Source organism: Zootoca vivipara, chromosome 16, assembly GCF_965207765.1.
Source record: "Zootoca vivipara chromosome 16, rZooViv2.hap1.1, whole genome shotgun sequence".
NCBI lineage: Eukaryota > Metazoa > Chordata > Lepidosauria > Squamata > Lacertidae > Zootoca > Zootoca vivipara.
In genome coordinates this window covers 16,944,661-16,956,104 of record NC_142599.1, presented here as the reverse complement: position 1 = coordinate 16,956,104, position 11,444 = coordinate 16,944,661, and the positions used below count along the sequence as shown (strand labels likewise).

General features: G+C 47.6%; 1 non-coding gene across 1 annotated transcript; it reads right to left on the bottom strand.

Moving 5' to 3' along the window:
• Positions 1 to 10,890: 10,890 nt before the first annotated feature.
• TRNAM-CAU (transfer RNA methionine (anticodon CAU)) lies at positions 10,891 to 10,969 on the bottom strand. Its single transcript has one exon. It is a non-coding gene; the product is annotated as a tRNA-Met (tRNA).
• Between the last annotated feature and the right edge of the window lie 475 nt (positions 10,970 to 11,444).

Below are 11,444 nucleotides of genomic sequence, written 5' to 3'. Positions count from 1 at the left end.
CAGACCAGATTAAAACACATATCGACATTCTACATAGCTGCGTAGGATTTGCCTAGACAAACATGTTTTTAACTGACATCGAAAAGATTTCAATGAAGGCGCCTGCCTGGTATCAAAAGACGGGGAGTTCCAAAGTGTCGGTGCTGCCACACTAAAAGAGAGATTTCTTACAAGTCTCACAAATCAATTTATTATGCTGTTGCTTGGTACTTGTGGTTGTCCCCACTCATAGATCACCCTGGTTGAGACTTCTCTCACACTTCCACCGATTTCCAAGATTTCAGACACAAACCTAACTCTATGTGTGGCCCTCAGGCTGAGAGGGGGAGAGATTCCCCCGCTCCTGACCTATGGCTTAGGAAGAGAATTGCTCCTGTTGGAACATACAGTGGTACCTCTACTTACGAATAACTCAACCTACGAATGTTTCTACTTACAAATGGAGCTCCATCCGCCATCTTGGATGCTGTTTAGATAGGATTTTTTCTACTTACAAAATTTTAGATAGGGTTGCTTCGACTTACGGATTTTTTCTCCCAATGCATTCCTATGGTATTCGACTTGCAAATTTTTTCGACTTACAAATGTGCGTTCGGAACGCATTAAATTCGTAAGTAGAGGTACCACTGTAATGACGTTTGGAGCTAGCCTATCTTTGTGAAGGTGTCCTATGGTTCCTAAATGGATCCGCTGATGAAGTCAATACGAATAGCTTTATTTGGGAATGCTAAGCCTCCCCCGTCTGGAAAATGTGGAGAATCCAAAAGGCTGCCTGGGTTGATGTGAATCATGAATTGAATTCTGAGCTGCCAATCCTGCTTCTTCAAAACTGGACCAAGGGGAACTGGAAGAGGCGAGACCTGAGAAATGGTGTCTCGGAAGTCAATTATAGGAAACTGTAGGCTGCCCTGGAATTTATTTTAGCAAAGGGTTAAAAAAAGAAAAGAAAAGTTTTACACCAAGTCAATAAATATTACCAGGGAGGCACTCCTGGTCCCATGCCCCAGAGAACATAAGAAAAGCCTATTGCATGAGACCAATGGACAGTAGCCAGCCAGATGCCTCAAGCAGGATTTGAGCACAGTGCCAGTTTCTGTCACAGAGAGCAGTCAAGTACAACATTCTTTGTAATGCTAGAGAAGACATGCAGGGGGATGTTTGGTCCAGCCTGTCGAAAACTTCCTGTTTCCTCCTGGCTGGAGCATCCTTCCTTTGCATGTGACTAGAGGTGGGTGTGATCTTACCTGTTCAGGTAACTAAAGGACAAGGCATGCTGCCCCCCCTCTCTCTTAGATAGGATTGCTCTGCTAGCTCCTCAGCTAGCAGAAGCACTGGGATTAACCCCCCCCAAAACATGGGGTAGATCCAAATGTACATATTTGTAACTAAGTCTGCCTTCAGGGATCCAACTGTGAACTGATGTGAGTAAACTTCTTTTATTGACTTTAAATACGATTGTCGTGTGTTTATTCCTTTAAGGGGGATAAAAGGGAACTTACCAGGAATATACAATTCAATATTGAATTGTATAAAATAGTGAGAGGCTTACACAAGCCTGCAACCAGCTATCCGCTGTGCGTGTTAAAAAGAGAATATAAACTCTGCTAAGTAAAGGAACTAGCTAATGCAAGTTAGGAAGGTTAAACAATATGTCCTCTCCTGCCTCCCTGAAGATTCCCACAGTTTCTCCTGCCATTTCCAGCAACTGGTCTTCAGAAGCACTACAGTCTCCAACCATGGAGGCAGAGCATAGCCATTGTGGCTCAGTGGGCATAGCTGCCAAGTTTTCCCTTTTCTCGCGAGGAAGCCTATTCAGCATAAGGGAAAATCCCTTTTAAAAAGGGATAACTTGGCAGCTATGCTCAGTGGGAGAGCATCTGCTTTGCTTGAAAGTGGCCCCAGGTTCAATCTCCAGCATCTTCAGGTAAGGCTAGGGAAGAATGGAACCCTTGAGAGCTGCTGCCAGTCAGTGTAGACAATACTGAGCTACATGGACCAGCAGTCTGCTCAGGAAAAGGCAGTTCCTTTTTGTCCTTGCGTTCCATTTCTCCTTGCTTGGTCAACAGAGGAGCGCCTTCTGCTTGTGGCAATCTGGAAGTTACCCCTGCTTGGAATGTCAAAGCCCATCCCCAGAGGACCCAGGTGTGTCTGTCCAGTGCTTTCACCCAGCCCTGGAGGCTGAGCTGCCTCGCAAGTGCCCCTTAAGTGGGGGCTCAGTGTGACGCAAGCGGGGAAAGTCTGCAGTCGAGTGGATTTCAGTATCTTTGCATTCAAAGTGCTTATCTAGAGCAGGGTTGACAGCCGGAGAATTTATGGTGCATTTCAGACACAAATTTCTGTCTTATGCACACAGCATAGCACAAGAACACACACACACACACACACACACACACACAGAGAGAGAGAGAGAGAGAGAGAGAGAGAGAGAGAGAGAGAGAGAGAGAGAGAGAGAGAGCATCTCCTGCAATCAGAAAGCAACAGTCTGGCTTGGCGAACAAGAGAGACTTCCAATTAGGGGAGGAAAGTCTTGTTAATAGCGGACAATAGGAAGTGGCCAATTTGGCAGAGGAGAGTCTGCCGCATTTGGCCAGCCTAAAAATACAGCAGCAGGACAAAGTCAGCAATAAAAGATGAGAGCCTGAATGGAATGAAAGGGAGCACAGTGGTTTCTCAGGGATCTCTCCTTCCAAGAGAGGGCGGAAAGATTCTGGGGGAAAGGAGGCGAGCTCAGACACATGAACCCCCGAGATGACTGACGGCCTCTGGATCCAATTAGCTGCAAACGCCACTCATCCAGCTTTGAAGCATCTCTGGAGCAGGATGCCGCCTCTTGGCCTTGTGTTATTTCCATGCCCAGGCTGGTCTCTAGCTCATGTACAGTGCAGCAATCTTGTGATGCCCAAAAATGTGCCAACAATGTGGGATTTTGGAAGGTAGAAGATACACAACAAACAATTCTGTACAGGGGCAAGTTGTCTCGGGGAAGGCAGCTGGAGGAAGAGGCAGAAGCTTCAACTAACTTGCACCATCATGGACCTCACTATGTTGTCAAAGGCCCTGGATTGGATCTGGTACCCAGGATTATAAAAAGGGGTTGCACATGACATCTGCGAAGAAATTATGCAGCTTCCTGAACATACTGCAGATTTTGTTGTCCCTGAGTGCCAGAAAGCCAATGCAATTCTGGGCTGCATCAATAGGAGTATAGCATCTAGATCAAGGGAAGTAATAGTACCACTGTATTCTGCTCTGGTCAGACCTCACCTGGAGTACTGTGTCCAATTCTGGGCAACACAGTTCAAGAAGGATACTGACAAGCTGGAACGTATCCAGAGGAGGGCAACCAAAATGGTCAAAGGCCTGGAAACGATGCCTTATGAGGAAGGGCTTAGGGAGCTGGGTATGTTTAGCCTTGAGAAGAGAAGGTTAAGGGGTGATATGATAGCCATGTTCAAATATATAAAAAGATGTCATATAGAAGAGGGAGAAAGGTTGTTTTCTGCTGCTCCAGAGAAGCGGACACGGAGCAATGCATTCAAGCTACAAGAAAGAAGATTCCACCTAAACATTAGCAAGAACTTCCTGACAGTAAGAGCTGTTCGGCAGTGGAATTTGCTGCCAAGGAGTGTGGTGGAGTCTCCTTCTTTGGAGGTCTTTAAGCGGAGGCTTGACAGCCATCTGTCAGGAATGCTTTGATGGTGTTTCCTGCTTGGCAGGGGGTTGGACTGGATGGCCCTTGTGGTCTCTTCCAACTCTATGATTCTATGAATCCACCACCACTGCAAAATTCACCTTGGAATTGGTCAGGTATAGCCATATACCTGTCAGGCTTCAGGGAATCTGATCTCTCCCATGGTGGGCAGCCAAGAAGTAGATAACAAGAAGAGTTCTTACCAAGTCCTTTATTCAATATTCACAGAGAGGGGGGCTTTGAAAAGTGCCTCTCCTTTGCAGTAATGGCGTTGCTCCGAGTAAAGTCCCACCCCCTCCATCCCTCCTATTCTACATCATCCCTGCACTAGCTGATCTGTGCTTTCTGCCTCTGAGCTTTCTGTTCTCCTCCTTTCAATGCCCGCCAGGTCCTGGGAGATGAGGGGTCAGCAATGCTTTCTAAAGACACTGAGTCTGATCTGCTGTCTCTCCCCTGGTGCGTCTTCTTCCTGCTGTTCCTCTCCCAATATTCCCCAGCTTCTCCCCTCCGCAGCCTCTGAACTATGACCTTCTGCAAACCACTGTTGTAAATATGTACTGTCCTCCTCTTCTCAGGAAGGTTCAGGGGGCGGGAGGCGGTCTCCACCATTCCTCCTCATTCCAGCCCCTGACACAATACCTGGTCCACAAGAGCTTTCCCCATAACAGATATTTTCTCATCCACAACATCAAGAGGTGTGTGGGCCCTGTAGTGAAACTTCAGTTCATCTTCTGTTGGGGTACTCTCGATGCAAAGAAGACAGTTCTCCTTGGCGATCACAGCAATAGAAACAGCCATTTTGGATAAAGAAATCCTGGGGATGAAGAGGATGGGAGTGGGGAATCACATGGTCCTGAGAAGAAGATATATGTGTAGTTTAGGAACATAGGAAGGTTCTGGCTGCTGGATCAAGCCAAACAATCCTTTTCAGGTTTTTGCTGGATTGGATTGTTTTGTCACGCTCTGTGCACTGGTAGCTTCCAGATTGGATTGTTACAGTGCGCTCTACATAGGGCTGCCCTTGAAGACAACACCAGACAAATGCTTAAATGTGAATCACAAAATCATAGAAGACTTGGAAGAGACCATGAATTGAGCAAAGCTGACTGTACAGTGGAACCTCGGGTTGCGGACGTAATCTGTGACGGAGGCACGTCCGCAACCCGCAGTGTTTGTATCCCACAGCGCCACATCTGCGCACGCGTGTGACACAATTTGGTGCTTCTGCGCATGCGCAAGCGGAGAAACCCGGAAGTGACCCTTTCCGGTACTTCTGGGCATAGTTGTCAAGTCTCCCATATTCACCGGGAAATCCCCGTTTTTCCAGCTGTTCCTAGCTGAAAAAACGGATTTTTTTCCGGTTTATTCTGGCACGGCGGCCATTTTGGAACTGGGCGGAGCATGCTCAGAAGCAACTTTTGATGCTGCTCTGCCCAGTTCGAAAATGGCTGCAGTGCGACTTCTGGCGCGGCGGCCATTTTGGAACTGGGCAAAGCAGCATCAAAAGTCACTTCTGAGCATGCTCCGCCCAGTTCCAAAATGGCGGCAGCGCTACTTCCGGTCTGCTACTTCTGGCCTGGTCCCTTATTTCTCCGACAGCAACTTGGCAGGTATGTTTCTGGGTTTCCCGCGGTACGAAGCCTGAAAATGCGTAACCCGAAGCGTCTGTAACCCGAGATACTACTGAACACTCGCCTTTCCAAATACAAAATTTTTGGAAATCTGTATAGGCTAACATTTCCGACATGTTGGGCTGTCACATACCCTTAGAACCTAAAAAACGGACGCTCAGCTATCTGAAGGATGTTATCCCAGAAAAAGACCCCAAAAATTGGTATTCAATCTTATAACTGCTGAAAAGATAGCTAAAAACTGGGGGGGGGGAGCATATTTCCTATTATATGTGAATTGTCTGGAAAAAAATCCACTCTACAGTAACAATGATTAAATGAACTTATTGTAACAGAATGCATATAAGCCAGCCTAATAGGTTTATGGGAAAATTGTGTTTTTGTAATGTTTGGGGATAATAAGTTTGATGATAATGCTCAAGCTTGTGCTGCTTTCAGCCTGTTGTAATGCAAGGAGTATTATCTACTTTACTGCATTTAATAAAAACTGAATTGTATTAACATCCTTCCCAGATTGTCCAGGAATTGTCCAGGACTCACAAAAGAGCGATTCCTAGGGTTGCTTAGAGGCATCTGTAAGGTTTAAACCAGTTATGCAATATAGAGGGGTCCTTTGCTTTGTGAGTCGTTCCAGGTTGAAATATTTGAAAGGTTTAGCCGTGGTGAAAAGATGCTTCTCGCCACCTCTAGGGTGCCCAGGAAGCTTGCTGAGAAGGCTACCTCTGCCTTGTTAGCGCTTGTAGGTGCTGAGCAGGCTCCTGTGGGGATGGATCCTGCTGCAAAATCATTGGCTTGAAATGGAAATTGCTGCGGAGCCGTCACAGCGAGATCCCCATGAAATTGGCTCAGAGGCAGTGAGTGGTGTGAGTGGGCCAAGGAGAGAGAAATCTATGCAGGTGGGAGAGCAGCTTCCTTGCAAGCCGAACGTCCCAAGTTCAAACCCCAGCAGACAGGGTTGGGAATATTCCTGCCAACAAACCTAGAGATTTACTGCAAGTCAGTGCAGAGAATACTGAGCTAGCTGAAACCAAAATTCTAACTGTAAGGTGCATAGCTGCCAAGTTTTCCCTTTTCTCGCGAGGTAGCCTATTCAGCATAAGGGGATTTCCCTTTAAAAAAAGGGAGAACTTGGCAGCTATGGTAAGGTGTTTTCCTATGCTCTTCTTTGGGAAGGCCCTTAGCTCAGTGGGAGAGCATCTGCATGGCATGCAGAAGGTCACGGGTTCAATCCCCAATGGCATCTGCAGGAGGGGTTGGGAAAGAAGAAGAAGACCTTGAAGAGCTGCTGCAATGGTCAGATTCAGTATAAGACAAGTTCCTGTGTTCCTATTTAAACCATCCTTTTGTTCCAAAACATGAAAACAGGATTCTGATTCTTACTTAAATGGCGCGGCAGGACCTCAATACCTCGAGGACCGCCTCTTTCCATTTGAACCCACCTGGTCCCTGAGATCATCTTCTGAGGCCCTCCTTCGTGTGCCTCCTCCTCAAGAGGTCCGGAAGGTTGCACCACGAGAACGGGCCTTCTCTGCAGTGGCTCCCCGTCTGTGGAATGCTCTCCCCAGGGAAGTTCATCTGGCGCCTTCATTACACACCTTTAGGCGCCAGGCCAAAACGTTCCTTTTTAACCAGGCCTTTGGTTGATCCTATGCCCTTTTCAAATGTGTGTGGGGGCGACCTATTGGGTTGTTATTTTTATTGCTATTAGGTATTTTGTGGTTTTATATCTTGATTTTATTCTGTGAACCGCCCTGAGACCCCCAGGTATAGGGTGGTATATAAATTCTAATAAATAATAATAATAATAATAATAATAATATAGTCATACCTCATGTTATGTTTGCTTCAGGTTGCATTTTTTCAGGTTGCATCCTGTGGCGACCCAGAAGTACCAGAAAGGGTTACTTCCGGGTTTCGCCGCTTGCGCATGCGCAGTAGCGCTTAATCGCGCTTCGCACATGCACACAAGTGCCAAATCACGCCGCGCACCTGCGCAGATACAGCACTTCATGTTGCGGGCTTTTCACGTTGCGAACGGGCCTCCGGAACGGATCCCGTTTGCAACCAGAGGTACCACTGTAATAATAATAATTCTTGGTTTCAGTGGCATACAGTCAGAGGACTAGGGGGACTAAGCTAGTCCCCTAAAGGATCCAAGAGCCCTCCTACCACCTTCCCAAAGCCCATGTCAAAGCATCCTGTCAGAGGCCTGCCACCTCCTTCCCAAAGCCTGGGAAGCTTCTGCCCAGCTTAGGGAGAGAGGTGTGATTCTCAGGCCATCACCCTTGCAAGTAGGCTGCGAAAAATGTCACCACACACCTCTGCTTGGTTTGTAAACGAAGGGCTGCAGCACAGTGTCAGTGTATCTGCATTGCATGCAAAAGGTCACAGGTGTGGGATGTAATCCACTGGAGCAGTCAAGTACAACATTTCCTGTTTGCCTAGAGTGGACATGCAGGGGATGTTGGTCCAGCCAGTCAAACTTACAGTAGGTGGGCGTGACCTTTCCAGACCTGGTAAAAGGCCAAGTCACATAGCCACTTCCCTTCTTCTTTTTCGTCCTGCCTGCTTCCTGCTTCACCTGGACTGGGTTATCTCCCATACAGGGCCATTAAGGCGAACTAGGCAGTTGCCTAGGGCGCCAAAATGGAGGGGGCGCTGGCACGAAGGGGAGTGCTGCTGGCTTTGCAGGACTCGCTCTGCCACGCAGCCGCTGCACCCCAACGCCACCTACCCGTGTCCAGGACAGGCGGCAGCAGCGGCGCCAGTGTAGCCCAGGCGTGCCCGGAGCGCCGAGGGCAGCAGCATGTGGAGGACACGTGGGGCGAGAGCAGCCCCTTCCCGCGGTGCACGCGCGCCAGAGCCGGGCCTTCAGCTCCAGGCGCCGTCACCGCACTCTACTTCTCGGGCAGGTGGGAGCAGCTGCTGTTGCGCCCGGAGGTCCGTGGCTGAAGCCTGAGGGCAGCCAGAGCAACCCAGCCGTCGACGTCGCAGGTAAGCGGGAGGGGCGCTGGGAAGGGAAAGGGGTGAAGGCTGGGCCAGGCCCGCAGGGAGGAGGCAGACACCCAGGGGGGGCACCAGAAGGTGATCTCGCCTAGGGCGCAGAAAACCCTAGCACCAGCCCATCTCCCATATGGGGCAAACCTGTTTGTACATATTTAATATTTAAACCTGTTTGTACATACCTGAAGGAGCGTCTCCACCCCCATTGTTCAGCCTGAACACTGAGATCCAGCGCAGAGGGCCTTCTGTCAGTTCCCTCACTGCGAGAAGCCAAGCTACAGGGAACCAGGCAGAGGGCCTTCTCGGTAGTGGCACCCGCCCTGTGGAACGCCCTCCCATCAGAGGTCAGAGAGATAAACAACTACCTGACATTTAGAAAATACCTAAAGGCAGCCCTGTTTAGGGAAGTTTTTAATCTGTGATATTTTAATGTATTTTAATGTGTGTTGGAAGCCGCCCAGAGTGGCAGGGGGGACCCAGCCAGATTGGCGGTGTATAAATAAATTATTATTATTATTATTATTATTATTATTATTATTATTATTAGCCTAAAGCCTGCCTTCAGGGATCGCACTGTGCTCTGCCTGATCATGAGTAAAAACTACTTTGTTTTACTTACAAATAAGACTGTGGGGTGTCTTCATTGTTTTAGGAGGGATTCAGGGGTCTTTACAGGAACATCTCAATCTGGGCAAGCCAGACTGAGACTCACACGAGTCTGCAACCAGCTTTCTGCTGTGTAATAGGGGAATGCACTCTGCTGTATAAAGAAAATTGCTAGCGCGAGTTAGGAAGGATAATATTAATCATTATAGCCTCTCCTGTTACCCACAACATTCCCACAATGGGTTCAATACCCAATGGCATCTCCAGGGAGGGTTAAGGACGCCCCCTGCCTGAAATTAGCTCTGATTCCTGCAGCGCGGCAAATTGAACTAGGTGACCCTTTGGGTCCCTTCCAGCTCTACGGTTCTCCGATCCCATGAAACCCTGGAGAAACCCTTCCAGCCAGTGCAGACGATGCAGGGCTTGATGGGCGAACGTTGTCTGAATCAAAATTAAAAAATTCCTTCAGTAGCACCTTCAAGACCAACTAAGTTTTTATTTTGGTATGAGCTTTCGTGTGCATGCACACTTCTTCAGATACACTGAAACAGAAGAGCCAGACCCTTATGTATATTCAGAGGGTGGTGGGGTTGGGTGGGAATGGGTGATGGGCTGATAGGAGTGGTAAACCTGTTGATGGCTGTTAACGACTGCTGATGACTCAGTAGAAGTTCTGACTTCCGCTGATGGTGGAAACTGGATTAAACTGATTCCTGCTCCATCCCTGCTGGTGAAAAAAAAAATGTTGGCAGGCTTCAAACCGTGTTTGGGCAAAACAGACAGCACTTTTGCCTGCCAGCCCCAATGGATCTCTCTTTCGTTCCCTCCTGAGCTCTTTCTTCCCCTTTGTCTCTTAACTGCTTCTCATTTCTGACAGCCAATGCAAAGATAAGGCATTTTTACAGCAAATTTGAGGTGTGGGGTGGGGGGGGGTAGAGAGAGAGAGAGCCGTGTATCTTGATTTGTTTTGCTGCTTCATTTTTATTTCTGCCCTTTCTCCTTCCCCCTATTTCTGCCCCTCCCTTTTTCTTTTTTTTTTACTCCGGTGCTTTGTCTTATAGAAATTGATTATCTTGTCTTGCTGCTTACTAGCGAGAAACCTGGGGGATTCTTTATTCTGTGCTAACGTTTTCCATTCCTGCATTCCTCCCGCAGTAAAATGATTTATACGAGCGGTGGAAACGCAGGCCATTTTCTGCGGGACCGGCTTGCAAGCTCTGTCATGTTAAAGGGGCTTGGGGGATAATAAATCACACTAACCTCCAGTCCGGAATGTAATCTGGGCTCGGCTTCTGTCAGATCAGATCAGGCTGGGCCCAAACGCTAAGGCGAGACAGCTGCACCATGTTGCCCGAGACACCTTGCCTGCCGATACCATCATGAACCAGCAAGAGGAGGGTCATAAGGGCACCACGCAAAGGGCAGTCATCCAATTATTTATCATTTATTTATTCCATAAGATTCGTATGCCACTTGTTTGGGGGGGGTTTAAAAAAGGAACCCCCTAATAATAATAATAATAATAATAATAATAATAATTTTTTATTTATACCCCGCCCTCCCCAGTCAAAAACCGGGCTCAGGGCGGCTGACACCAACAGAATTACAATAAAACATAAAAACAATTAATTAAAATACAGGTTAAAATACAGTGTTAAAATTTAAAGTGCAGCCTCATTTCAAGTAGGCCATAAATCCAAGCCATGAGGGAGGAAAACACAGGGGTCAGGCTGAGTCTAACCCAAAGGCCAGGCGGAACAGCTCTGTCTTGCAGGCAAAGCAGTTTGCAAAAAAAAAAAAAAGATGAAGCAATAAAATTATGAATAAGAAAGATTAACAACAATGATTTAAAACTTTCAGAAAGTTAAAATAACAACAGACTAAAACTTCACAGAACCATAGAGTTGGAAGGGATCACAAGGGTCATCTACTCCCACCCCCTCCAATGCAGGAATCATTTGCCCAGTGTGGGATTCAAACCCATGACCCTGAGATTATGAGTCTCATGCTCTACCAGCTGAGCCATCTCACCTGAAGCTTGTATCAGCTTTCTAAACATCTGGGCTTGCCTGAATGGAAATGCTTTTTTGCAGAAAAGAGTACCATGAAGGCTCCTGCCCGATGTCAATAGGCAGGGAGTTCCAAAGTTCATGTGCTGCCACACTAAGAGATTGATTTCTTGCAGATGCAGAACTGGTATCCTGTGGCACCTGTAACAATGGTAGTTCCACTGATCAAAGTGATTGTGGCATAGCTGCCAAGTCTCCCGTTTTTCGCGGGAAACCCCCGGATTTTAATCCGTTTCCCGCTGTTATCCCGAATAGAAAAAAATCCCGGAAATCCCCCGGATTTCCTACCTGCCAGGGAGGCTCCATTTTGGGTGCCGCTCTGCCCATGTCTGGGCACCGGAAATCGGGCAGAGCAGCACCAGAAGTTGCTTCTACGCATGTCCAGACATGTCTCATCTATCTGTCTGTCTGTCTATCTATCTATCTATCCTGTCTAGTAATGGG